This window comes from Panthera leo, chromosome D2, assembly GCF_018350215.1.
Source record: "Panthera leo isolate Ple1 chromosome D2, P.leo_Ple1_pat1.1, whole genome shotgun sequence".
Taxonomy (NCBI): domain Eukaryota; kingdom Metazoa; phylum Chordata; class Mammalia; order Carnivora; family Felidae; genus Panthera; species Panthera leo.
The window spans coordinates 82,824,222-82,847,944 of NC_056689.1; the positions used below are offsets into that span (position 1 = coordinate 82,824,222).

The window sequence follows — 23,723 nt, forward strand, 5'->3', positions numbered from 1 at the left end:
CCAGTGGCAAGAGTTGGGGGCACGAAGCGAAAATGAAATATGCATGCAGACTGTGAGCGAGGAGAGATCCTGGGGCCGCGTTTGGCTGGTGTCACGCTAATAAGGGGAGACGTCAGGATGATGGCCAAGCATCAGAAATGAGTCTCGGCATCTGAAGGAGGCGAGACCCGGCGGGCGGGCTCTCCCAGCCGAGGGAGGTGGGCCTCCCGGCCCCCGCCGCCCGCCCTCCCTGGGCCCACAGGGGCCCCTGCCCTCAGCCGGAGCCCAGCGAGTGCAGCCGCGGAGGCTGGAAGGAGAGCGGCTCCCAGGGCCCGCCACGTGGCGGCAGCAGCTTTGAACGTTTCCAACTACAAGCCACATTGTAGCCGAGACAGGGAGACACGGGCAGAAAACAACAACAACAACAAAAACAAAAAAAAAAAAAAAAAAAAAAAAAAAAACCCTTGCCTATTAACAGGCGACATCTCAAATTCCAAACACTTTGGGAGAGAAATCCGGTTTTAATAGGAGTCCGAAGTTTCCGTATATATTCATATTCAAATTTATCTCTGGAAAATAATCCCTGTCGTTAAGACTCGGGGTGAAAGCAATTGATAAAGAAGAGAAATCACAGTATGTGGCCGATTTTCTGAGCGGATGAAACTCGGCTTATAGTTGACGCTCCGAGTATCCGAGCTAAATTAAGTCATGAAAGAATATAATACAATGTACCATCATTTTAAAGTAATTTAATCACGAAAACTAAAAATTTGGAAGAAAACAGATATTTTACTTAATAGAAACCATCTGTACCGTGCAGTAGGCAAATTGTATAAAAATGAATAAAACTGTCTCTGGAGGAGAATGGCTCAGGCACCAGCTTATATAATGAAGATGTATATGTGCCTTTCAGCATTTGCATTGTCTATTAGACGAGGTAAATCGCACCAGAGTATAAGGGAAACAGTTACAAATTTTATTACCATCCTATGACTGATGACAAACCCAGCCATAGCAATAATGCATATGAGATGGGGTCTGTTCCCAACTCCAAACGGCTCTCCGCCCCAGACCAGTCTTGACGGCTAGACCTTTATCGAGCTTTGGGTCACTAGGACCTTTTTGTCTAGTTACCATCGCTTTAGCGGCTGGCACCCACAAGGACCATCTTTTAACTTGTTTAGTCTCCAAGTGCGCCATTTGATTCGATTTGGCCCCGCCAGGGAAGGAGCTAATTGAAACACGCCTGGAGTGGCTTTCACGCCGGACTTTTGGCTGCAAGGATCCAGGCGGATGGTCTGAAAGGCGTCCCTTTTCTCCTGGTGACCTGCATCAAAATGCATTCATTTCACAGGACCCTTTTGTGCTCCGGCTGGGGGCCTGGCTCACTCCTCTCTGCAGCTGAAGGTCGAGTGGGCACATTTTTCAAAACAGGCACTTGTTCCTAATCTGCAAATTAACTAAATAATCACAACCGCTAATTATACAGTATCAGGCCTGGAGTACAGAGGGCTTGAGTAATAATCAGCTTTTTAAATTAAGTTGGTGACAACCACTCTTAGCCGCTGTGATTTAATAATCCCAATAAATGTGCACATTTTAAAAAGGGGCTCTTTGTAATTTTTTTCCCCAGCATTTGCAACTGAATCTGTTAATGAAAAGAGAACACAACAGTTTTATGTTACAAATGATGCCATAATAGGTAAATAAAAGGGCTCCTGCAGCAGCTATTAATGATCGAGATGCCGCGCATATGAATTGGAGAGGCGAGGCAGTGCAAGAGACTCGAAATCAAGTTTCTATTTCTGTTTGTTATGATGAATTAAGGCCAGCAGGAGAATCTGATTCCTTTTGTATATTAAGCATTTTGGGGCAATAAGAAACAGACCCCATTAACAAATATGTAAAGTCAAAATATCTCCCCGAAGATTTAGACTTTGGCAAATTTAGAACAAATGAGATGCAATTTTCTACCTCATATGCTCGCCCGCTTTTACCTAATATTATTATAATGTATTGGTTCAAAAGGCGGCCGCGCGGCGCCGGGAAGTGGGGCGCGCTCCTGGGCCGCAGGTGGGGGCTCCCGGCCCTTCCCCGCCCCCTTGCCTCTCCCCTACCCCGCTGGCACGCACCCCTTCCCCTCCCCCGGCCGCCGGCTCGCGCGTCCTGGGGCGCGGGGGCGCGCGCGGGACCCTCACCGGCCCACTGGCGCCCTCCTCCTGCCTCTCTCCCCACCGCCGATGGCTCTGTTTTTTTCCAGTGGTCAATTGAAATTTTATGGCTAAGTTATTTAAAAGAGACTCTAGAAGAACGAAATGAGGGAGGGATGATGGAAATGCCGTCTGTCTTTTACAATAATTACTCTTGATAGCAATTTGAACTAATTTGCATTAAAAACACCCATTTAACCAATCTGCGGAGAAGGGCGACTTCACGTGTACTGTTTTGTAAGACCTCAGGACTCTTTCCCCCTCCACCCCCCCCCCCCCCCATAGAAATTTAGTTTAAATTAGGGAAGTAGCAAAAGGCATTGTTAAATATCCCTGCCTGGGCCGGGCCTGCGCCTTTGAAACTACCTGCACGGTGTGTTAGGATATTGTATTTCACGGTAAAAGGGGCTCTTTCTTCCTCCCTTTTACACGGAGCAGCTTTAAAAGCCAGGAGGGGAGGGCAAAGGTCAAAGCCAGGACTCCAGGCTCTGTTCTCTCCTTAGTGTGGCCCTAGACAAAACTCCCTTCCCGTCTTGGTGTGTTCCGGGCTGTTTTTCATCAGAGCAGGAAAGGTGGTAACAACACGACCGAAGAGTCCCTTCAGAGGATGTGTGCACGGATAATACGAGCGGCCAGTATTAGCCAGACATCGAGGCTCTGGGGTGCGGTGTGACGGTCCCCGTACATCGCGACAACTGAGCGCGATGTTCTGTTCCACCCCCTAGGACCACGGCTGGGCTGGGGCGCTGGACGGCCCTGTGGGTCAAGTGTCAGCGCAAGCGGGACGTGGACAGTCCCCGCTCCATCACCCTGCTTGGCGTCCCCGCGGAGTACCGGCCGCTTCCCCAGCAGCCTTATTTCAAAGCCAGCGATGCTGGGCCCAGTCTGGCTGTCCAGGGGGCGCGACCGTTTGGACCCTCACTGTTTCTTTACTTTCTTCCTTCCTGCCATTTTGTGTTGTTCTGTTACTTGGAAACATTTTAATCTAAAACTCAGAGAGGGAGAGAGCGGAAATTCAGAGCAGGCATCTCTGCCAGGATGTGGGCTGAGTCCTGGGCTGGGCGGGCAGGAGGTTGAGAGCAGGGGCAGGGGGTCACCGAACTAGAATTCAAAGAGCCTCGGAGTCGCCTGGTGTTACAGATGGAGAAGCTGAACACCGCCTCCCCCCCCCACCCCCCCCCACCCCCACCCCAGGACAAGCGTGGACCCAAGGCAAGCCAGGCGTGGAGCTTGGGCATTTTCCAGGGCGTTCCTTTATTTGTGTCAGTCCTGAAAGTGACCACGTCCCCCGAACCTATAATTCCAACACTCTGAACACGCAGCAGACTTTCTGGAAGCAGAAGTTACCGCTGAAAGCAGCCGAAAGCCAAGTGCAGACTCTTCTGCCCTTTCCCCCGGCTTTGTTCTCACCCGGACCCTTTGCAGCCCCCTCCCCCCTTGCTCTCCTTCTTTCCTTCCCTTTCTTTCCTCTGCCATCTCCCGGGCTAGCTTTGCCTCTAGCTGACGTTCTGATTTGTGGTTCGCCGCCGCCGCCGCCGCCGAGAGTTCACAGCCCCGGGCGCGGGCGGGCTGGACAGGAAGCCGAGCCCCGCGGGAGGGGTGCGTGGGGGAGGGGGTGCTGGCTTGCGCCGGGAGGGCCCGAGGTGGGGTGCGCGGCGGTGCAGGTGTGGCCGGGGCGTCGCGGTGCCCCCCTCCCCCGCCTCGGGCCGCCGCGGCGGGTCCGGCCGAGGCCGGGAAGGTGGCTGGGCCCCGGAAAGGAAGAAGAAAGGAGAGGGATGGAGGGCCGCTCCTCCTGCCCCGCCGCGGGGAGAGCGGCGCCCTGCGGCTGCCCCTCTCGGCCACAAGATGGCACTCTTAAGCTTTCCAAGGACTCGGGTGCTCGGAGCGTAAATGTGACATTCCGCCCTTCGCCAGCCGCCTCCTCCGGAGAGGCTTGCAGGGAGGCAGGAAGAGGGGAGGAGAGCTGCAGGCCTCCTGGACGTTTCCTGGCGCCCACGGCGGGGGGCCCCGCTGTCCCCCTGGGCGGTCAGGGCTCCCAGAGCCCCGCCGAGCCGCCGCTCTCCAAGCCGGGAGTTGCCCGAGTGCTCCCGGGCTGGGCCCCCGCAGCCGGGAGCTCAGGCTTTGTCTCCTGAACCGGCAGAAGCCGGGAGAGGGGTCTGCTCCGACCCACAAAACTCCGCCAGGACAATGGGCCGCGCCCTGTCCTCAGGCCGCGGTCTGATGCACTTGCCCAGCCCGCAGATTCCCTCACACTGAGGCCTCCGGGCGGCTGGAGAAGCCCGAGTCCCCCGCAGGCGGCGGGGACCCTCAGCACACCCTCACCCCTTCTGTGGGAGGCCGTTCGGTGGCCCCGTGCGGCTCTCGGGACAGGGAGAAGGTGGCCACGATTAGGGCGCTGGGTGCACTGCGCAGACAACGAGGTCGCATCGGCCCCTTGGGGCAACTGTGTGACTCGAGAACCAGAGCGAAGGGATTGGGGGTGTGCAGCAGGGGCGGGGAGAATCAGGGCCTCCCCCGGCCACCGGGGCGGGGTGGGGGTGGGGGTGGGGCTGGGGTTGGGGGTGCAAAGCCCCCCCTGCCCCCCCCCCCCACCCCCCACGGGGAGCGTGAAAGGCCAGCATGCTGGAGACTCCACACCAGCCAGCCTATGGAGAATGGGTGATGCAGCAGGTGAGCTCTCCGGACCTCAGTTCCACCATCCGGAAAAGGCGCATGAGGATCCAATCATGCTCCAAACTGCGGGTCGCATAATAAACGTAAACTAGAACAGACGAGGAAGTGCCGGAATTCCTAGTGTGTGGCCAGAAGTACTTTCCTTGGAGCTTATCTGTGTACCCACGCGCATAGGCTGGTGCGCGCGCGCGCACGCGCACGCACACACGCCTACGCGTCTGTGCGGATACAGGCAGGCCCCGAAATGAACCTACGCGGAAGCGTCGGCCCCGCGCCCTGGGAAGACAGCAGGAAGACCGCAGGTCCGGGGAGTGAGCTGGCCTTCACAATCCCGTGCCTCTGGTTCGGCCACTCGTTGGCCGGGGGGACCCTGCACACATCTTGGCTTACTTGTCTGGGCCTCGCTGGGCGGTGGGCTGATCGTGGCCCCTGCAGGGTGTCACTGGCCAGGCTGCGTGTGGAGACGGATGGCTGGTACTCTGCCCTCTTTCGACTCCGGTGTGTGCTCAGACTTGACAAACGGCGCCTCACTGATCACTCCGGTGTCGAATCACGCTGCTCCCGTCGGGAAGGCCCGGCCTCCGGATCGCCGTCCCCTGGCACGGTAGCTGTGTCTTGAAGACCCAGGTAGGGTGAATTAGCGGAAACGGAGGACCCTCGTGGACCAGCCTGTGTGGCTCTTGCTGCGCGAACCGCGCCCTGACCAACGCCGTGGTCAAGAGCAGGACCGCCCTGTCAGCTGCAGCTGTGAGAGCCCTTTAAGTCGTGTCCACCTGGGCACAGCTTCCTTTTGCTGGAGTATTTTAACTTGGCTGGAGACGCGCTGGAGGGTTCTGGTGGGGTGTATGGAGAGGGCTCTGTCAGATCGAAGGATCTGGAAGGACAGGGTGTACAGTGAGGACTCCGGGGGTATGAGTAGACCAACAGGTTGGCCAGAGGAGGACCGCAGTGGATGGACACCGGGTCTGATCGCGTCAGCTCTCCTTTCTGCTCAGAATCTCAATTGCACCTTGCTCAGGAAGGTGCAGCCCACTCTTCCTGTCATCACTCATCTATCGGCTTTTGCAAAGGTCTGTGCTACTGGCTTGGACAGAGGTGTAGATGTTGTCTTCATAACCCGGTGTCCAGGCTGGGAGGCAGGCAGAGTCCTAGGTGGGGCAGAGCCATGGGGTCGCGGTGGCACTTCCTTCCCCGTGACCTGCCTCTCGGGCTCCAGCCCCACCCGGCTGCCGAGCCTCTCCCTGTGTCCTTATCTGGCCACTCCGACCTCTGGCGCCCTGCACCCCAGACTCTGGCCAGTCGTCTGAGATCACCAGCACGTGCCCCTGCTGTGGTTACTGGAATAGAAAGAACTGAGAACTGGGAGGTGTGCCCTTACAGCTCTGATCTAGCTCCCTGGGGCACCGGCGACAGATCTGTGTCCTGTCAGTGCCTCATCTGCAAAAACAAAGGGGTTACGTGGAATCATCTACAGGCTCTTCATGGCTCCGAAAGCCACCTGCTCTGAGTCTGCCTGGGTCATCCACCTGCTTTCCCACTACGTGGGTGTGGGACTGAATGTCCACCCCCCCCCCCCCATCCCGGTTTTGTGGTTCGCGACTTTACTCTGAACCAGACCCTCGCTCCGAACAGTTTAATTCACAAAAGCTTCGGTCTGATGATTGGGATCCTGGCCTGGACTCCCTTAGCCCTGTTTCTGATCCAATGAAAACTTTTTAACCTTCAAGGACTTCATGCGCTCCCGTGCCTGGAGTCTCCCTACTGGTTTTATAATCAACTTCAGTTGACCAACGAAGAATTGATATCTGGCCCAAATGCATTCTTGTCAAACTGCGTAATTTTTACCTCCTGGTTCTTCTACTTTGTTCTACGTTATTATAGATAACGTTTAAGTAGCATCACCTTAATTGTGTTTGCAGAACGTTATTTCTACAAGATATTAGAGGGCGTTTTGCAGGGACGTGGAGGACTGGGCCATAATGCAATCTCTTTGGGAGGCACAAGTCAAATACATTTGAACTGATTTCATTAGTGCGGATCTTTGCCAGAGCTTTATCTATGCAAAGAGCATTGGGTGGGGGACCCTGGACCCCTCCAGCTCTGCCCCTGTCCTGCTGGGAGGCTGTGGGCGCACGGTCAGGAGCTGGAAATACATTGGCTTTGAGGTCCTGGTCAAGGTCCTCCGCTCCATGACTCTCCGTTGTATAATGTTTGTTCATTATCTCTTCTTCATAATCTATGGAGATGATTTTGGGGGGCATTGACAATAGATGAGATGTTACTTCCTGTGCTGTGGGAGGACCCAGTGTCTGAAACATGGCATCTGCCCTCAAAGAGGTTAAACTCTCCTTGGGAAGGCAGGACATGCCAATCGTTTCCTGGTGATTCAGGCCACCTAAGGGAGGCTACAGAGAGGGAAGGACAGTGGTCTGGGCCTGTCACGGAGGTTTAATGGATGGCCTTGGACCTTAGGTGGGTATTGTAAGAAGGTGACATTTGGGGGGCGCCTAGGTGGCTCGGTCGGTTAAACATCCGACTCTTGATCTCGGCTCAGGTCACGATCTCACGGTTTGCGAGTTAGAGCACCACATTGAGCTCTGCTCTGACAGTGCGGAGCCTGCTTGGGATTCTCCCCCCACCCCCCACCCCTCTTTCTCTGTCTCTCCCTCTGCCCCTCCCCTGCTTGTATTCTCTCTCTCCCTCTCTCTCTCTCTCTGTCTCTCTCTCAAAATAAATACACTTAAAAACAATTTTTTTTTAAAAGAAGGTGATATTTGGAAGATGGAGAACTTGGAGAAGGTACTTGAGTGCAGATGGCCAAGGGGGCGGAGGCAGAAATGAGGATGGGGTGGTGCATTAGATGTCCTGTCATGGTGGAGAGGAGAGGACATTCACCCCGATGCTGCAAGTAGAGAACTGAGTTTTACCCAAACTGGCTTCCTCTGCCTGGTCCTGGGCTCTTCCTGTCTGTCCATCGTCACTGCTCAGACTACTACCTTCCACCTCATTGACTCATTTGTACCTTGAAAGGTCAACCCTCTTCTACTCGTCTGTCTAGAGTGATCCTGGTATTTCCCCTTCTCTCTCATGAGTGAGAGGCTCCAAGGGTCCCTCCTGCGGGCGTTGTCCTGCCTTCTCCCCTGCTTTGTTCTGAGGCACAGACGTGGGGACACCGGAAGCAGTGACGCTGGTTTGTGGCTTCGGGGACTGATGTCGAGAGTAATGCTATTCTGTCATGTCTGTAAGAACTAGGCTGGTACTTTACTGTAGAAGCCACAGCAGTACAAGGGAGTGACAACTGTCGTCTCTGGGATGGGTATATTCACATTAAGCACTTTTAAAAATTGATTAACTCGTTAATTTGTTCCACAAATACATTTACCTAAGCATCTTTCGTGTGCTGTGCACTTGTGAAACAGAGACAAGGCAAAGGCAGAGTCTTCGTTCAGGACGCTCATGGTCAACTAAGGAAGACGGCCACGATCAGCAAAGAATGAAAAGACCGTGCGGCAAATGTTACATTGAACTCCGTCCCCATTTATCGTGCCCATGTTCCAAACGCTATGCCAGAAGCTTCACATTTTTTATTTTCTTTTTTCACTAAATGCTCATAACAGTCTTCTCCAAGCGAGTAGTTGGTCTGAGGTTTGCATTATTATGCATTTTGCAGCCACAGAAATGAAACAACAAAGCAGAGTGAAGACGTACTCCATGTGATTCTCTGCTGTTCTCATGCAGGAACCAGGGGCACGGTAGATACGGGAGTGAAGGTTCTGGACACAGAGGAGAAGATAACTGCCTGGAGAGCCAGGGAAGGCTTCACGGAGAAGGAAACACCCGAGTTGGGTCTTGTAGGATGAGTAAGAGTTTTTAAGGTATGAGTTTGGAGCACAGAAGAGAAAAGCATTTTTGGAAGAGGCACTGACATGTGCAAAGGCCACAGGTCAGAGAAAAGGAGATTAGGGACCTGTGCGAGGTCAAGCCTAGTGCTGGGTGGGACGTTTGCGGTGTTCTAGAAGGAAGAGAGCTGAGGGCTGAGTAAGACCTACTGCGAAGTTCTTACATGTCAGGTGAGCAGTGTGTATTGTAAGCTGTTAATATCATGTATCCTAAGCCAGAGGAATTACATGAATGTCTCTCCTCTTTTCCCCAGCTTTACTAAAACAAAGCCACAAGGGGATTATGCAGTCGGAGGCCACATGTTTATGTGGGGATAGAAGTGTGGAGCAAACCATCCTTCATTGCACGAGAGAATCACCTGTAGACCTTTCAATGGCACATAAGCGGCATGAAAGTTCCCCCTCCTCACTGCCCGTGGCACCTGTCCACGGTGGCCCTGCTCCATGAGCAGCATTTTCTCAAAATTCCCATCGACTCCTCAAAAAGTTAGTCATAGAATTGCTTTAGGTAATTCCACTCCTAGGTATATGCACCAAGGAATTGAAAACAGGGACTGTATATTTCAAGTTTATTTATTTATTTTGAGAGAGAGAGAGAGAGAGAGCGAGCATGCGAGCAGGGGAGGAGCACAGAGAGAGGGAGAGAGAGAATCCCAATCAGGCTGTGCGAGGTCACCTCAGAGACCAGTGCAAGGCTCGATCCTACGAACCATGAGATCATGGCCTGACCCGAAACCAAAAGCCGAAACCCTGAGCTTCACTGTGCCCCCCAGGTGCCCTAGAAAACAAATATTTCTACACAGATGCTCATAGCAGCATTATTCATAATAACAAAAGGTGGAAACATCCCAAATGTCCATCAATAGCTGCATGGATAAATACAGTGTAGCATATCCATGCAGTGGAATATTATTTGGCCATAAAAACGAATGGAGCATTGACACCTGTGACAACATGGGTGAACCTTGAAAACCTCACACGGAGTGAAACAAGCCAGACAACAAAAGGCCACATATTGTATGATCTCATTGATAAGAAACATCTAGAACACGTGAATCCATAGAGACTGGGAGCAGATTGGTGGTTGCTAGGGGCTGGGGGTAGGGGAATGGGGTGACTGCTAATGCATACAGGGTTTTATGTTGGGGTGAAGAAAATGTTTTGGAACTAGACGGAGGTGATGGTCGCACAACAATGGAAATGTCATCAATGCCATTGAACGGTGAATCCTTAATTTTATGTTTTGTGAATTTCACAGCAATAAAAAAAAAAGCCCCATGAACACCATGCTTTGGTGAGCACTGCCTGTTGGCCAAGAGCTTCCAGTGGGCAGTGGGTGTCCAGGCATCCCGAGAGCCCCGGTCCCCCATTCTCGCCTCCGAGACCATCCGCAGGCCTCCCGGGAAGAATGGATTCTTTACCATGGAAAGTGGTTATTTCCAAGTTGACCCTTTTGACTCCGTAAATGACTGTCTTGAATGCAAGATAGTAAAGGGCAAAAATTATTCCTTTTCTATTCTTTTAATTGCCAGAATCAATAGGCATAATTGATTTGAATTGAGAAATAGTCTCCAGGTAACATTTAGGAAGAATCATTGAGATCGGCATGCTGAGAGTGACTGCCGGCTGGGTACCCGCGGGTATCGCCCTCGGGATTCTGGCCCGGGAGCTGGCCACAGTGGTCAGGGTAAGAGAGTCCAGAGGGACGGCCCCTGTGTGGTCATTTGGACTTGGCTGCTTCTGCTCCTGTGAGGTCAGAGGATTGTGCCCTAAAACCGTGCTGGGGGATGGGAGCTCTGCCCTCCACTCCTAATGGTCCAGTGCCAGGCAGGAGCCTCTGAGCAGTGGCCAGCCCCTCCCCCCAGCCCCCCGGAGCACCCAGGCTGGCCTGGAGCCCCTGAGAGGAGGAGCTGAGGCCTGCTGGAGCCACCTGCTGGGGCCCCTTTCAGAGTGAGCTTCCTGGTATCGGGCCTGGCACGCTCACCTTGGGGCGGATGGCGACCCTCTCCTTCGGGTGTTTATTTCGGTGATGCGAGGCAGGGACGGCATGCCATGCTCAGAGCAGTTCACGTCAGTGACCCCCTTGTCCACCTGGGCTTTTCTGGAACTACTGGAAGGGGCAGCTCGTCCCAGAAGAGAAGCCGGTTTCGAGCCCAATACTCGGGGAGTCATATTTTTCAAAATTCTGTGGAGTCCTAGTATCCTATGTTGGTTAGACAGCTCATCAATAGGACTGGGGGACAGGATTGATCTTTTACTTATAATGCAGAACATTCAATGGATGGCAAAAGTGCTTTAAAAAGGGGCCCATGGAACACTTTGAAAATATTAATTAGCGTGTTGAAGCATTCTGCATAGCATATCACAGTGAGACTGCTCCAGGGGGTTGCTTGGGATGAATTATTAATAAGAATCCCTTTCTACCCTGTACTTCCCACCCTGATTTTCTGGGAGTGGGCATAGGTTGGGTGTCTGTTAGACACATTTACTGCTCCTTTCATGCCGTTGGGGGCTTGGGGGTTATCCAAGTGTGGGGTTCATGTGTCTGGAGAAGGAGACGGACCCCAAACTCCAAGAACAAGGAAGGGTGGGGAAAGGCGGTGCCATTAAGGGCTGTGCTGGGCTTGGTGCTTTACATTCCAGTTGGAAACCGGACGGGTATGGCTTTCGGGTGCGAGTTGAGGTTTCTAAAAGATTCGAGCCAGAAGGAGGATGCCAAGCAGCTCCGGTTTTCAGACCGGTCAGAGAGAATTCAGAGCCTTCTTCCTGCAGTCCCCCGGCCTCCCTCACTTCGCTGGTCATCGCGGGTGAGAGAGACCACCGTTCCCCTGCTGCCTGATCTCGACTGTGTTTACTGAGCGGCAGCGAGAGCTCCCCAAAGCTCCCCCAAAACACAGCAGCCCCCCGACAAGCCAGTGGTCGGACTCCAGAGCTGACAGGCGGCAAGCCTGATTTTTCCTGTTTTAAGAAGGGCAGATTTGTAGAACTATAAACATATTGGTAAGGGAATGTCGCTGTAAAGTTTTACACTAATTCAATCGAGGATGATAGAAGTACTTATAACTCCTGCCAAATTGAACAACGAGGATCAGGGGGTGAATCTGGTTGTGCGGAACATCCCTGACCTTGGAAAGAAGCCAAAGCGTGCATTCCCAGCAATGTCTCCGCCGGCCCTGGTTTGTCTGCTGTTGTCCCCTCCCACCCCTCTCGATTCGCACTCTGCACGGACGGGCTCCCCGTATCTTTGTCCTTCAAAACGTACGAGCGGAGGTCTTCGCTGGGTCGCAGTCGACGACGAGGTGGGCAAGGATGGAGATTTTCGACGTTTTGGCAATGTAGACCACGGGGGACGTGGTCCGATCTTCCGCTTCGATTTGATGGTTGACCGGCTGCAGGGTGTAACAGAAATGGCCTTTCCCGTTTGCAAGTGACCGAGTCCACTGGACTTCTTTGTTCAGCAGGTTTTGCAAGGCTAGCTCGGGTCCACTGGGCCATACAAACGTGTATCCTCCCCGCCCCCCCCGCCCCCTCGCCCCGAAGTTGGAGGTGTCATATCGGACGCCTTTTGTTTCACCCTCCAGGGAAAACCACAAACCAGAAGCTTGACTGGAATTTTCATGTTGACAACTTCCTGCAGGTATGATAGGAGCAGATCATTAGCGGTTGCCTGTGTTTGGCAGGAAGGGAAGTGAGTGGCCGGGCGAGTCTATGGAAATGGTGACAGGGATGCCTCTGCTTTGTAGGGAGTTAAGAGCATGACACATTGCCGAGGAAACCAGCCCTGTGCACCACGGACGTTACTGGCACCACGTCCCCCTGAGCGGATTGACATTTTAAGCATGTAGGTGACCTCCAGGGCTTTTGAGGCAAATTTCTCTCCCTCTGTCTTCTCCTTCCCTCTCCATCCATTTCCCTCTTGGAAAAAGAGAGAGAGAGAGACAGGCAGAGAGAGAGAGAGAGAGAGAGGAGACAGAGAGAGATATCCCAGCTAAAGGTCTCTATAAATTTTCACACCCCTGGTGCATTATTATTATTTATTCACCTCATTTCATCAGAATTAAGGCCAGATTTACAGGAGAAAAATTAGCTCTGTAGACAGTCAAAGCAATATCGGGCCTCCCCCTCCCCGGTGGTGCTTGCTAAGGGTCCTGGTGTTTGGAGAGTGTGACACGGCCAGCCTGCGGGCAGAGCCTGCTGGCGGTCTCCGGTGCAAACGGGAAAGTGCCAAGAAAAGGACCCTGTGCTCCGGCGGCCGCGTCACCACCTCCTACACGGACAAAGGAATCTGCAGTGAGCAGTGCGTGCGTGTCGGAGGGGCCTGCTAGACATTGCAAAGTTTTATTTTTATTTATTGTCTGGCGATGATTTAAATACCCCTCGATGCCAAATCATAAACAGAAAGAAGCCCGCATTTGGCTTTTGTTATCAGCGAAGAGAATTAAGGTTATTTTTTTCTTTGACTTTTTTTTCTTTTTCTTGCTTTCTTTTTTTTTTTTTTAACAGCCCAGTACCTTGGCTGGATTCCAGTTCAGGTAATTACATTCTGTCTTCCTAAATTCCCCTGTAACTCCAATTGGGCAAGCTGCTCTTCTCTTCCCTCCTAAAAGCTGATGTGCGGGGTGCCTGGCATCGAATGGGGTGGCATTCCAATAGTGGGTCCCAAGGTGTTCCACTGGAAATGCATTTCGAGCGGCTTCCGCACGCGGGGCTTGTGTGCAAATGGAAGTACTATTATTTATTGCTTTTTTCCACCAGCAGCTGCCAACCCGAAACTATCTCTGAATGACATTTTAAATATGAAGGCCAGGGTCATTAGGATGATTAGATACAAGGGTCCATTTTGTTCACCTCTAGAATTACTGGGTGCCGGGAAGCAGAATAAGGAAAGGAAAGGAAAGAAAACTCCTCCCATCTCCGGGAATGTCTCCTTTCCTGCGTTTCATTTTTCCACAAAATGGCTCTTTTTTTGTGTGTATGTTCTTTGCTTTTTTTTTTTTTTTTTTTGCTATCTCCTGATTAAAATCTAGGAGGATTATTGGGCTTTTTGTTTTTGTTCGTAGGCATGAGTGGAAACGGGAGTATTTTCCATTTGTTCGGGTAAAACGGCAGCCCCTTTTGAAAAAGTCTGAGAGCCCATTCATTTACAATTAATTCTTCAAATATTTATTGAGTACCTGCCACGTATCAGATCTTGTGAAAGGATTCTTTGGGCCATATACGCGCTTATTGTTTCTATCCTTTTCATTAATACTTATTTTAATTGTGGATATCCGTGCGTTTTGCAATACCATCTGTATTGACAAGCAAAGTAGGAGATGATATGTACGTTGTGTATGATGTGGTATGTAATCATCCCCCGTAGACAGCTGATGGTAGTGAAAAGTACATCTTCCAAGAATGACACCGACATCCACCACAAAAGAGAATTTGGGATGGGTACTGGGAGGCAAAAAAGGAAAATCTGTGTGTGAAAACCACTTCCATTTTAAAGATAAGCACAACAGTAAAGTGATTCCTTTTTCCAGCTGCCGTCAGAGATTCAGGAAACTGCTGCCGTGGGCCTGTTGTCAAACCCGTTTGTTTCATAATTCCTACAAAATAGGATGTGAGGGTTTCGTGGATGGCCTTTCTGCCGGAGGTGAGGTCTGATGCCCCCCACACACACCTGCCACTACCCTCCCACTCGGAGCTCTTCCCTCGTATCTAGAAGCAGGCTGATCTTCCCGGCACTTGTAATTGTTATTTTCCGTTGACTTTAATTTCCCAGCTCCAAATCCTGCCACCGTTAGCTGCCGTAAATCGGTGGCCCTATCCACCTATGCGGTGTGGTCAAAGCCACTCCGAGGAAAGCGGCCACCGCGTCTGGCATTAGGTCTTAGCCTGCGTTTCGATAATAATTTATTATCGCCCCTTTACCCCCCCAATAGAATCATTCTCTACAAAGCACTGAGCCCAGGCAGATATTAAACAACTCAACTCAGTCCAGTGGTCTCCTCTGGGCTTGTAACTCTAGTGAATTGCATTTTTTTCTAATTACAGGAAAAGTAGCAAATTGGCAAACATCAGGAAGTGGGTACGCCCCCTCTGATTTACAAGGAAGAGTGCAGGGTGACTTTATAGCTCAGGAATTCAGTGAAATAAATTTATGGTTAGAAAAATTCATGTTCTTAATGCGATGAAGGTCCTTTAACTTTTAACACGCTTCTCCAGTTAAGGTTCGCGGGACTCACACGGAAATGGCTGTCTACAGCTGCTGCAAATTGATTTATCCCCAGATAATAGTCAGAGCTGCAGACCAAATTGTTGGAAAGAAACAGTTCTTTAATTTCGGTGTTTGGGGCTGTCTGTATATTGTTTATGCGTATTCCCGTTGTGTATATGAGCAGAGATTTGCGGTGGCCTCACTTTTCCGGGCAATCAGGGTAATTTCCCTCCAGCCCAGAAGGCCTGCACTGCTGATAATCCCCGCACACGGTCCCCCACCCCCTCGGGGGACTTGGTGGCCCCCACATCAACTCCTCCCTTGGCATTTGTGAAATTCTGCCAAGAGCCAAGCGATCTACGGGAGAAATTAGGGAACCCGCGTCTATGGTGATGCTAATTTGTGTTTTGGAAATCACATTTTGCCGATCTGCTGAAATCATTTGTACCGTGAGGGCGACGTTCTTGTGCTCTCTGGGAAGCGCAGAGGCGTCGCCCCAACCCTGATCCTGTCTTGGTTTCTCCGGGGCTTCCCCAGTCCATCTCTCCAGACACCAGTTACTGGTAGACCATTCCTCCATTCTTTAAATATTTCCTGAGCACCTACTCTATGCAACGTAGTGTGCTTGGAGATGGGTTTGGGAGAGGCCGGCACCACCTCTGGCCCCTTGGGGTTTACGATCGATTGAGAGACAGAAAATAAAACGAGCAAACAAGTGATTGCAGGAGTAATCACCAGTTGTGGTAGGCACACTGGAATTAAACATTCGAGGAGTTAGAAGAGAGCAGACGGGCTCACCTGCTATGTCACCCCTTGGAGGGGGTGACAGAGGTGGAGGCATGCAGCCCCCAGCCCTCTGCCCTAACTTCTCAGGGGCACTTCCTGCTTCTCTGCAGCAGCAGGAATCTTGGGGCGGCGCTGTTGATGGGTATGAATCAAAGGCTGGTCATAGCACAAGGCTCAGCACGGCTAACCTACCTTTGAAGGGCGTTTCCGGTCTCAGTCTACCGCGTGTTGGTGTGGGCCAGCTGGGCTCTCTCCTGTTCCTGGAGAGAACTGGTCATCTCAGCTGCGCACCGTTCAGGGGGCCCCTGACTTCATGCTGAGCTGTCCCCGCCCCCCTCCGCCCCCCCCCCCTCCCCCACCGCCGGGCCCTCGCAGCACCATGGTGTGACCATCTTTCCTGGTTTCCAGGCTTGGGGTCAAGGGTCCGCTCTTCCCTGGTCTGTGTGCACTTGCCCGAACTCAGACAGGCTGCCCCAGCTCCTGGTCTAGATGAATCGCTGCCTAGTACTCTAGCCCCCTGAACACAAAATCTGGTTTTTCACTTCTCTTATGCCTTCAAGCCTAGATGCTTGGGTCTGACCTTTTTTGTGGGTAGTTGAGAACAGGGGGCACAAAAGTCTGAAACATTTTCATCTTTTGTATAGTTATCTCCTAGAGAAAATACTCACTGTGTATTTATTTGTTTTTAAAGAGTAACTACATTAAAATAACTGAAGAAAAATTGGTACCTGCAGGTAGTAATGGGTGTTCGTTGGATTTACTGGTGTGGTCATTTTGTGAAATACACAAATATTGAATCATTATGCTAGACACCTGAAACTAATATAATGTTATATGTTAATTTTATTTCAGTATTAAAAACGCGAAACCCTTCCAACTCATGAAATTTCTTATAATTAAAAATATGTTCTAATAAAATCAGGTTACTAAAATTAAGAGGAAAATAATTCTAATAAAATTAAATAAAAAAATACACGAACACCTCAGCGTATCACAAATATAAACATTCAAGAATGACAAATAACTGAGGAACAAAGAAGGACTTATGATGAGTGGCTAATCTATTTTTTCTTTGACTCCAGAAACATTTATTGAGCCTATGCCGTGAGACAGGTGTCTTCAGTCTTTATCCCTCCCTCTCCCTCCCTCCCTCCCTCCTTTCCATTTGTCACGTGCCTCCCTGTCCTGGAAAGATGCTGTCAGGCGCTGGTGATGCCATGGTGAAGGTGACACGGTTCTCGTACCTTCATGAAACACAACAATCTGGTTTGTGAGTCAGCCCTGGACACAGCAGCCTCCATGAGAAGCCCCATCGACACGCACCTCGCACAGGTGAGCCGCGGGTGTGAGTTTCTGTGGGAAGGCAGAGGAAAGAGGGCCTGAAACGCCTGGAAGTCTTCCCAGCAGTGTTGGTAAAGAGTTTAGGCCTTGAAGACCAAGTGAGATTTTGCTAGAAGGAGCCCGGAGGAGAAAGGCACTCTGGCCAAAGGCAGAGCTCTGAATGGATGCAGCGGAGGGGAAGAGCCAGGAGAAACGGGGAATGGTCGACCAGCTGTCCTGGTCTCCCAGGGTGATTTACCGAGCGTCCCTTACTGTTGAGCCTTTCTGGAATGTTCCCACAACCTTGAACACTTAGCAGCCCTTTGCAGGGGTCCATGGGGCCTGCTTGCACTATTGGGTCTGTGAGGGATAACTCTTTGGATACGTGTCAGGACACCTGGGGGTCTTCAGGGTCCTGATCACAAAATGACCATGATCCTAGGCAAATGGTGGATCCTAGGCCTTGGAGGAAGTGACCCTCGTGGCACCTGTTCACCCACCACGCCTGGGTGCGTGCCCCTTGACTGGGTGTGCCCGTGTCATGCCTGTGCCAGGGCAAGGACTCACTGTGGAGACTCAGTCACTCACTCAACAAAGGTCTGTGGGACCATCTGTCATCTTGAGCACATTTGCGCCTAGAAGGGAACACACGGCTCTCTTCACTATCGTTTGCTCTGCTTTTTATTATTTAGTGTATTTATATTGGGCTTTTCCAGGATATCTGTGGGCAAACTTGCTTGACGTCCAAGAAAAATGATTTTCGTCTTGGTTCACCTTTAGGTCCAAACTCATGGGAAGTACTCTTCCTGCGATAAATGAAATGCTTTTCATTCTTCTTTCTTAGTTAATGTTTAGAGATTCATTCCTTACTGCACACCTAATATACGACGGATACCTTTCAGTGGTCTCTCCTCAGCGAAGACTTTTACTTATTGGATGCATTCATTTCTTTATCCAGAAACTTTTCACGGAGGTCTAGGGTGTGCTCAGTAAACAGAAGACCCGTTCTTGCCTTCACGGAGCTGATGGTCTAGTGAGGGAGTGAGGAAATCCCACAGATCATTGCAATAAGAGGTAAGAAGCGACACGGGTTCTAAGAACCCCCCCATGAGAAGGTTGGAGAGTGGGGAGATCGCTCCTGTGGCCGGTCCTGGGGCGCCTTCCCCGAGGGACGCTGGCAGGATCTATGGGACCTCAGGAGCCAGAGAAAGGAGGGAAAAGGCGTTTGGGGCAGAGGAGCTATGGGCAGAGGCAAGGAGAGGGGCAGGCCTGGACTGAACCTGGCTTGGCCAAGGCCGGGCTGGGAGGTTCATCTTCAGCTAAGCTTTGGCCATCCTGGGATGGCCCCAGTGCCATGCTGAGGCTGGGGTCTTCCTTATGCGGTCCTGCCCTTGTTGATCCCCATCCCCTGAGGAAGAAGTAGGAGGTAGGAAACAGGGAGCCATTAGGTCTCCAAGAAGAGAGTTACAGGGGATATCTTTGACTTAGGTACGCAGTGGACATAAACAAAGAAAAGTGACAAAAAAGGGCCAAGGATGTCTATGGACATTCACACATTCAGAGAAGGGGAAGGTCTGAGACCTGGGTTTCCAAGCCAGCACCCAGCTCTGCTTTTTGCTTCCTGGTGTCTACACTGCAGGCAGCCAGCTTCCAGCCATCCAACTACCCCATCCTTGGACTGTCATAGACGGCCCACCGCATGCAAAGAGTGCAGGGAGACATCAGGTCCCCTTGTTCCTCTTAGGAACAGGCTGGGCTATCGCCCATGAGTGATGGCAGGGCTGTGTTTAGATTTGCACTTACCTAGTTTCGAATCTGTTTTACACGGTTGAGCTGCGTCTCTCTGGCAGGTACCTCCTCCACCAGTACCGATAAGCCTGGGGGTTTCATTCACCTTGGATTTGGGGTTGCTAGATTGTACGCAGTTCACACAAAAACTTGACTTAACCCTGACCTTTCCATTCACCCATTTATTCTTCAATGTATGATCTGACAGGCGCAGAGATGTGGTCTGGACCCTCTCCCTGCACTCTGGCAGGGGCAGCCGCGTCACCTCCAAGAGCAAGGGGACACACTTTAGGAAACCATGTTCTGGGTCATGTGGCTTCCCATTCTGCAGGTTTGCAGACAGTGACCGGCTCTCTTTGGCCTTCTGTCACAACCAGGGACAGTGACCACAGTGAAAGTCTCCCCCGCTGTGCTAAGTCAAGCTCAAGTCTGAATAAGTTCCAGCCTCTAGTTGGGCTCAATCAATTCGTCAACAGAACCATCCAAGTCCACGCTTTATTCAGTGCCTTCTGGTGCTAGATGCCATGGCCACTCCAGAAAATTCCTAGGGTCGGGCCTCTTCTCGGACAGAGAGAAGGACCGTTGCTAAATGTCCACGGAGCACGTGCTCGGTGCAGTCGGTGGGTCAAGGAAGGTGTAGGGCGTGCACTCCATGCACCAGAGTAGGTAATAAGCCAGACGCACGTACGCCCCATCCACAAGGTGCTGTGTGCCAGGTGCTGATGGGACACAATGCATGACCACAGGTGTGTGGAAGATGAGTCTTTGAGCCTGGATCTTAGGAATGGGGAGAGCATCAACAGGTTGAGAGAGAAGAGAGGAGGGCTTGCAGGGTGGGGCAGCCTGGGGCCGTGGGCAGACCGGCTCTTCCCAAGGGCTTGCCCGGGGAAGGCAATCAAGGTTGAGACAGCAGTGTGAAAGGTGGAGCCTTGAAGTCGCCTTCTGGAAGCTGGCTGGAGAGTCGCTGCCCAGGGAAAGGAGAGATGGGAAGCTAGTGGGGCCCAGAAGCCTCTTTGCATGTGGGCAGCGCCCTTCCTGTGCTGGGGGAACAGAACCTTTGGGAACAGCCACGTCCTGCTCTGTGATGTGTGCTGCTTGGCGGTGGGGACCTGCCCATAGCACCTGGCTCTCCTGCCTGTTGACTGGCCAGGGGGAAGGTGGCTTCTCCTCGGAGGAGCTCAGGGGTCAGCAGGATTCTTGTTTGTGCCACTCCGGTGTGTGCTGGGATGGCCCCAACGGGAGCTGAACGCACGACTGCTGGCCCCGGAGAATCTGGCTCAGGTCAGTTCTCACTTACAGAACATCTGCCCCGTGGCTGAGACCAGGACAGTATGGGGGAGTCAGGGACAAGGTGTCAGCCGTGGACCCAGGGACTCTCAGCTCGGCGGGACTTACCGGCAGAGCCAACCGTGGTGAGTGGGGTAGCTGCACAGGGCTGGCTGGCACCAGGCTGAGGGGAGGGCCACCTCAGTGTCCCTGCTTTGTCCTAAAGATGGGGGCTGGGCCATGGGGCCTCCCTCTCATGGCTTTGCTAAAGCAGCAGTCATTGCCGTCTGCAAAAGAGTTGGCAGACAAGACTAGCCCTGAGATAAGCGAGTAGGTTTTCAAAAATGTTTCTGATGGTCTCCTCAACGGAAGCTCAGGGTGGATGACTGCTGAGGAGCACACACATCTGCCCATGTAGCCTGGGCGGCTGTCCAAATGCCTCTGTGCCCAGAAGAGAGTCCCACAGAGGAGTCCATGTATAGGAGCCAGCATAGGGTGTCAGTGACCGAGGCATGCATTTTCTTCCTTCATCATCCGTATACTCAGAGCCCCCTCCCCCCCCCCCCCCCCCCCCCCCCCCCAGGACAAGGAGCTAACTGAATGGTGGCTGTGCAGGGCAGGGAGGGGGGAGCCGGACAGCACATGGCCCCTGGCCACTCTCTAAGGTTCCTGGGCTGTCCCCCCCTCTAGGGGTCTAGGTTGCCCACTGAAGAAGGGAGAAGGGAGAATAGAGAAGAAAAAGTGAGATCCACGGGCGCATTGGGCTGTCAGAAAGCCCAGAGAACAAACATCACAACCAACCCGGGGAAAGGTGGGTTGAAACAGAGATCGTGTTGGACTGACCTTTGAGTCTGAACAAGAGACAGAAGCATGTAGGAAAGCTTTTCAACACCACCCTGGAAGAAATAAAAGCAAGGAGGGACAAGTTGATTGGTCAGGATCCCTGTAAAGAGTGTGCCCTCTTCAGGCTGAAATAGGTCCACAGTGTATTTTAAGATCTGTATGTATCAGGGGAAGTTCAAACCAACAGACTCTGCCTACTGTGTTGGCCGTGGCCGTTGAGACTGAAGTATTTGAAAGCATGGAACACAGTCCTTGCCTAGAGGAGCAGGAATAACCAATAAAGACAAGACCTTATGTACTAATCTTCCCAGTGAGCAATCCCTAGTTTCTGAATTACGAGGAGGTCCATTTTTCAAAGTATTCTGAATTTTCTGAATCCACTCAAGTTTACTATTATTTTTTATCAGGTAGGATGGTAACCGGTGTCTGCTTCCTGGGCACTCGGGAGTCTTCAGACCCGCTAATGCAGGATTCAAGGACACACAGCATCGTCATTGGGAAGGGCAGCAATTAGGAGAGTACCACCCACCCTTCATTAATCACGGTTTCTGAACTAGAGATACAGAACTTCAATCTCGTTGCAAGAATTGCAATCGTGTTTTGAAAATACCCCAAATTCTGGAGTGCCTGGGTGGCTCAGTCATTCAACATCCGACTTCAGGTCGTGATCTAGTGGTTTGTGAATTTGAGCCTCACGTCAGGCTCTGTGCTGACAGCTGGGAGCCCGGAGCCTGCTTCAGATTCTGTCTCTCTCTCTTTCTCTCTCTCTCTCTCTCTGCCCCACCCCGCTCTCTCTCTCTCTCTCTCTCTCTCTCTCTCTCTCTCGGAAATAAACATTAAAAAAAAAAAAAAAAGAAAATACCAAAAATTACTGAATAACCCCAGCATGGGTGTAGAGTGGTGTAAGGCTTGTACCCAGGCAGCAGAAATGGTGACTTTTATTTTATTTTTTTTAATTTTTTTTAACGTTTATTTATTTTTGAGACAGAGAGAGACAGAGCATGAATGGGGGAGGGTCAGAGAGAGAGGGAGACACAGAATCTGAAACAGGCTCCAGGCTCTGAGTTGTCAGCACAGAGCTGGACGTGGGGCTCGAACTCATGGACTGCGAGATCATGACCTGAGCCGAAGTCCGACACCCAACCGACTGAGCCACCCAGGCGCCCCAGAAATGGTGACTTTTAAATAAAAGGCTTAGCACGTGCATGGGGGCTGCTGTCTGCACAGTCAAAATACAAGGACATCGTTTGGTATGGAGTTTCCTTTGCTTTGACAAACTTCATGCCTCTTTGGGGAAGGGCGAGCTGATTTTCCAAACTCCGCCAACACTCTCCCTTCCAGTCACCCCTCCCGGCCCCGCCAGTCTTGGGCGGAATGTGGGTGATCTGGGGGGATGCGACGCGCAGGGGGCCCAGGTCACTGGAGAAAACTGAGTCTGAACCAGTTTCTGCGCACCTCCGTCGGGGCCTCTCCAAGAGCCCGCGCGCTCGGGCCTCTCTCGGTCTTAAGAGGAGGCTCCCGCCTGAGCCGGCGCTGGGGCTCTCCCGACGAATGCTAAGTAGCTCCCACTCATCCGTGTAAACACGGGCGTCCTGGCGTTTCCAACAGGCATTATGCAAAGTGATAAATTGCCCCTAGAAAGGCCTGATCAGCACGTGGGCGCTGGCTCCCGGCACCGGGCTCCGCGGAGCCCTTGAAGTCGGCTGGCAGCTCCCGCAGATCGCCCGCGGAGCCCCCCACCCCGCCCATCCCCCCGACCCCTCTGGCTCTCCCGCCCCGGCCGCGCGGGGCGCACCCCGGGAGCAGCCACGCCCGGGGCCTGCACGCGCGCGGCGGCCCCGGTGGCGGGCGGGGAGCGCGCGTTTCCCTGGGTTAATTAGAAGCCGGAGTCGCTGAGCCCCGCCCGCGGCCCCGCGCTCCGCCCGCCGGCCTTTGATCGCCCGCGGCCCGCGGGCCCCGCAGCCCGCGCCTCGGCGGGCAGGTGGCGGCAGCGGGGCGCGGCGCGCTCCCCGCCACGCCGCACATCAAGGCCCGGCCGGCCGGCGGGCGCCTTCATTAGCAGCCTGAAATTATAATATTATGTTAAAGAACAAAGCTGCTCCCCGGAAAAATATGTGCTGCATATCTGACAAAGATAAATTGGATTATTCAAAATATTCCTGATGAAATGTTACATTTTGCAACTAATTATCAATCTGTTTTATCTGCAGACCAGCTGGGCATTTTTTGTGCATGCGAGGCCTGCCTCCGCAATGATCTTAAGATGTCACCGTAGCGTTTACATCTTTTATTTCAAGATTTAAATAACTAGGAAGTAGCTAATGTAATTCACTGCTGAGAAGAAAGGCGAGTTCCTTGATTCCTTTCCAAAGCGATCTCCTCCTAATGAACTTCTTTGGACTGTGAGTAATGAGGCTTTATTCAAATAATGTTTAAGGAAGGCTCTGTCAGAGTAATTTCTAAAAAAAAAAAGGGGGGGGGAACCAATGTTTAATACATTTAAAACATCTCTATTCATAGGATATTAGCTCTGCAAGCCCACAATAGCCAGTGAGACTTCTGTCTTGCTCATTCTGCTGAACTTGGCCGCGGCCAAGCCCTTCGATGCCCCCGCAAAGCGGAGGACTCGGCCCTGCTTTTCATCCGGCGTTTTCCAGAGCTAATATGTTTAAGATACTCTGGGTTGTTATAAATCCTGGCCATTAAGAAGATTCAGCTTTCTGCTCTTGTCTCCCCATCAAAATCTCTCTCCTGTTC

The 23,723-nt window shown here is 52.1% G+C and overlaps 1 long non-coding RNA gene across 1 annotated transcript; it reads left to right on the forward strand.

Annotated features, from left to right (window-relative positions):
• Positions 1-17,006: 17,006 nt before the first annotated feature.
• LOC122202099 lies at positions 17,007-23,239 on the forward strand. Its single transcript, XR_006194463.1, has 3 exons — positions 17,007-17,081; positions 18,028-18,143; positions 23,177-23,239. It is a non-coding gene; the product is annotated as an uncharacterized LOC122202099 (long non-coding RNA).
• The last annotated feature ends 484 nt before the right edge of the window (positions 23,240-23,723 follow it).